Raw genomic sequence first — 6,000 nt, 5'->3', positions numbered from 1 at the left:
TCATAAAACTTTATTATCAATAGGAAACATATTTGAACTTTACTATTAATAGGAAGAGAAATAGATATAGAGATAGTGATAAAGAAATGAAAAGATAGAGGGAGAAATATGGAGGTAGGACAAATAGATGAGATGCAAATAGACACCCACAAAATATATAATATAGATAGATAGAGAGAGGGAGGGAGGGGGCGGGTGAGTCAGGAGAGAGAGGACAAATAGATGATATGAAAATAGACACCCACTATATATATATATATATATATATATATAAAGAGAGAAAGAGGGGGGCGGGGAGGCAGGGGGAGAGATGGGGCTATAGATAGTGGGGAGAGAGTAAAAGAGTAAGATAAGGATAGGTAGATAAAGAGAGGGTGAGGGAGAGAGCACACGATAGGAAGAGAGAAAGATTTATAGCTTGGGAGAGATTGAGAGGGTAAGTAGATAGAGAGAAGGGTGATAAGAGGAAGTGTTGAGCACTCAAATTTGACCATATGAAAAATACATCTTAAACATCCTAACAATATATACATGAAATGTATGTTAATTTTAAAAAAGTAAAAAACATGAAATATATGTTAACTAAAAAAAAGTAAAAACACCTATAAAAATATCACGTAAATTTCTATTTCATGTATGTACTTTGAGGAAGAGAAAGAGTGAGATATATACATAAGTAGAGAAAGATGGGAAGAGTTCTTGAGAGGACTTTTCACTACTTCAAAATGCAAAAGCATTATTATGTGCTCATATTATTACCTTCTCTAAGTATTTCCAAACCTTGTGATTTGATTTTCCTTGGAACCAATATGAAGGGTTGGACTTAGAGGTCAGTGTTCATAGATATGTTTTTATTTTTAAAGGACATAGTGTTGAGTGTTGTCGATTAGATTTCCATGTTTTTGAATGGTAAGTAAAAAAATACAGTTATAAGGAGCTCTCTCTTATCTTATCTTATCTCTCTTTGCTTTGCAAACATGTGATTGTTTTCAGATTTTGAGTATATTAAGATTTTCATCTTCAATTTCTTTTTTTAAGTGTCTTTATATTTTGTCAAAAGTGTTTGATTTTTTATTTTTTCGATAAAAAGAATATATGATATTTTTAGCTCATCAAGATTTCAAATAAAAACTACATTGTTAATGTTCAAGACTAAAGTGGGGGCATATTAGTTGGTGGTGATTTTGATGAACCAATTTCAATAAGGTTCAAGACTTGTCACACATAAATGCAGATTGGGTGAGAGCGGATAATGGAACTAGCCTAAAGGGAATCCCATTTGAAGTGAGACCAGACCATTTTCAGGAACAAAAACATATGTGTTGAGGTATAAAACTGGTCAATCCATTCACAATTTCTCTACACCAGTCGATGATCGATCGCCTAATCCACTACTGGGTATAAAATATTTGGTTGGACTTAGACTACGGGTCTCAACAAACTAACAACACAGTTCTTTGGTTGTAAAGATACTTGTATAGAGGGGCAGTCCACAAAGGATGGATTCAAAGTAATACCTGGTCAAAGGCATTGGGTCCCCACACACCCGATAAAGGAAAGTAATAAATAGCATCCATACGAACTTCTCAAGATATGTGAGTCAGGAGTTATTCATATAATCTGTGATGGCCTCACAAGATTAGTGTATGCATATGCTTTGGTCTCATGTGTCAATGGGTAGGGGGGAATGCAAGCCACATCTGCAAAAGACATCGATAAGTGTCACATGATCAACGATTATAGATATCTGATTTTGACCACTAAGAAAGAGGGGAGATGTAAATCAGAGTTCCGAATTTGAACCATCCCTAGTGAGGAGATGATTCAAAAGAGGATACGACTCTCAAATAATCTAGGAAGTTATGTTTTGATGTGATGTGTATGGAATTTCAATGAAGCAATTCGTATCATGGATGTACAGATAAGTATTCATTATCTTTGTATTATATTAGTCTCTCTCTTATAATTTTATTTTAATTCGTACTATAAGAGCTATTTATCTTGATCTTTTCCTCTGAGTATGTTCTAGTAGGAAGAAGGTGTTGGAGTTAATGTTCCAACAGTAATCAGTAAATAATTGTTGCACATGTGGCAAACCTTGTTGAGTTGCTAGCAACACAAGTTTAGTTTAGGTGTGAGTCAAAGAGTTTTAGTTTGAATCAAGTTATTATTGTAGATGTGTTTGAGTTAGGTATGATCCATAAGTTCCAATTAACTGTCAAGTTTTTGTGTGTTGTCAATCATGATGTAGTTTGTTGTCAATCTAGTTAGTAGTCAATTAAGAATGTTGGCAGGTCAATCTATTGTATATATATGCATCTATTATTCAAGAATAAGAAGCCAGAAGTTCCTTCTTTCTCTGTTGTAAATCTGTTGTTCTATTTTTCTAATAGAAAGGAGATTGATATCAGATTTAGAGGGAGTCTAACACTTCTTCAAAGGCAACTTTGGATGAGAAGCTTAGAAGATTGGTATTCAGAGGGAGTCTGAATATACATATGAGTGACCACATTTTGATGGGCCTACCCCTATGTACATCATGAGGAAGTGATGACTTATGAATGATCATCACTTCTATTTGCAGAAATTATTGGAAGGTGACGATCTTACAATAATTTAAATCGTGATATACATTTTTTAATGTAAATGTTGAAATAGGTCATGTTAGATTATATCTTGTAAATCAACAACTAAGTATTAGATGTCATTCACTTAACAGTTTACGAGTTTTTTATTAAGAAAAATAGGTTTTGAAGGGTGCCTGAAACCTTTTACAAATCTAAATATTTTCAATGAAGTTCGTACAAAAAATACAATAGCCCAAAGGTGAAACAGGTCGCCAACCAAAACAAGGTGACCAAGGTGGCCTCACGAATAACATAGTACACTTCTACCACCAAAATAGGTTTTGAACGGGTGCCTGAAACCCCATGGTTACAAAAGAAATAGACAATTTGTCTTGACCTATGTCAAACTACAAAGAACAACATGCCAAAAAAGCCAGGAGAAACAAACAAAAAGGGACAACCTCAAAAAGAACAGCAAGCAACAGGTAAAGAAAACCAAGCCTCAAGATTTACATTTCAGTCCCTTCTTTTGAGAATGTAAATACATATCAAACGAAGAGTTGGAGGGCTTGACCTTTTTTCCCTTTTAATGTTGTCCATCCATCTTCCACCTTCCCAACAGCCTTTTGCCATGCAAGGTCAAAAACACTACAACCAACCTCCAAAATCCTTACGGCAGGAGAAGAAACACCACCACCACACGATGACGGAAACAAAGCAGTAGAAGGGACAATAGCATTGACTTGAGATAGAGCCGCAAGAGGAGCAACAATCGGATCAATAGTTACAACATCCAAAGGAGGGACAATTGTATTGATCATTGTAGTAGGGGCATCCTTTGAACCATCAGATGTAGTAACAAAATCTGCCACCAAAGAATCTTGAGAGGATCCAACCAACCCTTCCCCATCAACTGATACTTTCTGAACCATGTAATGATCATTCAAAATCCCCTTACACCAAGAAGGTGACTTCTTTGATCTAACTTTTTCAAAGGAGCATCGCGCAACAAGGTGGCCGGTCTTATGACATTTCCTGCATCTGAAGGGAATACCCTCATAATCAAGAAGCTAAATCCAAGAGCCATAAGGAGAGGCCAACATAATCATTTTAGGGAGCCCTTTGGAGACATCAATCTCCACAAGAATGCAAGCATACGTTGTCCGATACACATTTGAAGAAGTGGAATCAAGCAACAAGAAGTCCTTGAGGGCCTCCCCCACAGCCTCCTGGACAGAATCTAGCCATAAGTCAAGGGGAAGATTTGGCAACCTAATCCACAGAGGAATCTTGTTGAAGGATTTAGTCGATGGGTCAAAATCCTTATACGAAGGTTTGCCTATCAAGGGTAACCTCTCCTCCCAAGAGAAACCACAACGCAGGATGGCATTTCTATCTTTAGTAGTTGCAAATTGCACAATAAAAAAACTCCTTGCCACAAGGTAAATTTGAACTAAATCGAAAATGATAGGCTCCCGGTATTTGGATATCCAAGCATGCAAATCTAACAGAGAGGGCCAAAATACCCTAAAACGAAAGATAGCAGCTATAGAAGAGAAATTTGCCACATGTGAAAATCTCATCAACTATATCAGACTCTAGATTAATTTTAATTGGATTGCTTACAACAATCGACACAGCAGTATGAAGCCCCAAACGCATAGCTTGGCCTCCAATACCTGCCTCATAGGCAACCACATCAGCATAAGAGATGGCTGATCTTCCCATAACACTACGAGGTAGAGCGTCATAGGAAGCCACCCCAGCAAGAATCGCAAGAGCAGAAGCCCCATCCCAACATGCAACAAAAGGGCTGCCCATTGCCATGGCCAAAGGACAAAACCCTGTGCCATAGCCCACCAGAGAATGGATAGGAGAAGATATAGGTTCAAACCCAAAAAGGACATCGTTGTCAGAGGCAGAAGCGGGAACGAGAGAAACAATAGCAGGAGTCATTGATGATGTTATCTTGCAATTTTTTCTTAGCGGTTTATGAGTTGTTTAAAGGTATTTAGTGAATATCATATGTTGATATTCTACAATTCATTACCTTATCAAGTGCACATTGAATATCATGTGTTGACATTATGCAGTCCATTACTCAGAGTATTTGGTGAGTAGCACATGTTGATATTCTGGAGGCCAATACTGATGATGTCAAATGTGATATCAAAATGGTGGATATCTTTCGATCAAAGATACCCTTAAATTTTATCATTTTGAATATTACCAATGGCATAATATCTATGTATTTATCCTCCCTAAGTAAGAGGAAGTATTAATGTTTGGTATCTTTAGTCGCATAAAATAAATAAATATATATGTGAGATATAATTTTATGTTATGCTCGATATAAAGTTATATATATCTAAGTATTATTATGAGAAATTAATAAAAATACACACACATACATATATATATATATATACATATCTCTTACATGTGTGTGTAAACTATAATTGAGATTTTTTATTATATTAATTATCTAATAAACGAATAGACATGTCTCTTCTTGGCTTATGCTCATTATAAATATAAGGGGTTGCTGCCTTTGGAAAACACATACTTGATGGGTGTTATTACATTTGCAACGATCCTCTTAACATCAACATAGACTAGTCAATATAATAGATTGTTTGATGTGATTCAAACTAGAATAAGGTATATGCTCTAAATCAGTCCATCTCTTTCAAATTTTAATGTTTTAACTTCCAAGATGTTTTTTTGAAAACTAGTTATTAGGTCATTGATCTGTACATCTAAAAAAAATTGACTTAAACAACTACTAATATTTTATAAAAAATTTGAAAACCATTAATAAAAAAATTAAAATTATACTAAAAAAGAAGATGAAATAACTTCATATAAAATCTATATTTTATTTATAAACACTTTAGAATTACAACTTTATATCCAATCATTCATCAGATCTCTACACTTTGAATTGTCTGTATAATATGATTAAATTTATATATATTACTCTAAAAGTTAAACTACTTGCAAAACAAGTCTAAGACTAAGACAAGTCTACAACTTCTCTTGCCTTCAAGCTAGCACCATTAATTTTACTTATACATTTTTTTGTTTAAAGAAACTCGAGGGACAAAAGCATTTAGATCCCAAAACTTTACACCAAGATACCGTGATGTAACAAGCAAACCAGATTGCACAACATAATTTGACACAATCATCGATTGGAATGTGTGAATAAGAATTAGTAAATCATCTCATCTTACATTTTGTCAGCATAAGCCAAAACACTGAAAGTACAATTATTTGAAAAGTTAAGAGCTTTGATATACAATTTCCAAAGCTTGAAAGATTACAATTACATTGCCAAGATGGTTTGAAGATTTATTTTGAATACCATAAGCTGATTCAATTTCAATACCCACAGAGCAGAATCAAGAGCTCTATACATTATTTTCCAAAT

The sequence above is a fragment of the Cupressus sempervirens genome, chromosome 9 (assembly GCF_028749045.1).
Source record: "Cupressus sempervirens isolate cs-2001-9-10 chromosome 9, ASM2874904v1, whole genome shotgun sequence".
Classification (NCBI taxonomy): Eukaryota; Viridiplantae; Streptophyta; class Pinopsida; order Cupressales; family Cupressaceae; genus Cupressus; species Cupressus sempervirens.
Note: the sequence above shows the minus strand (reverse complement) of the source record.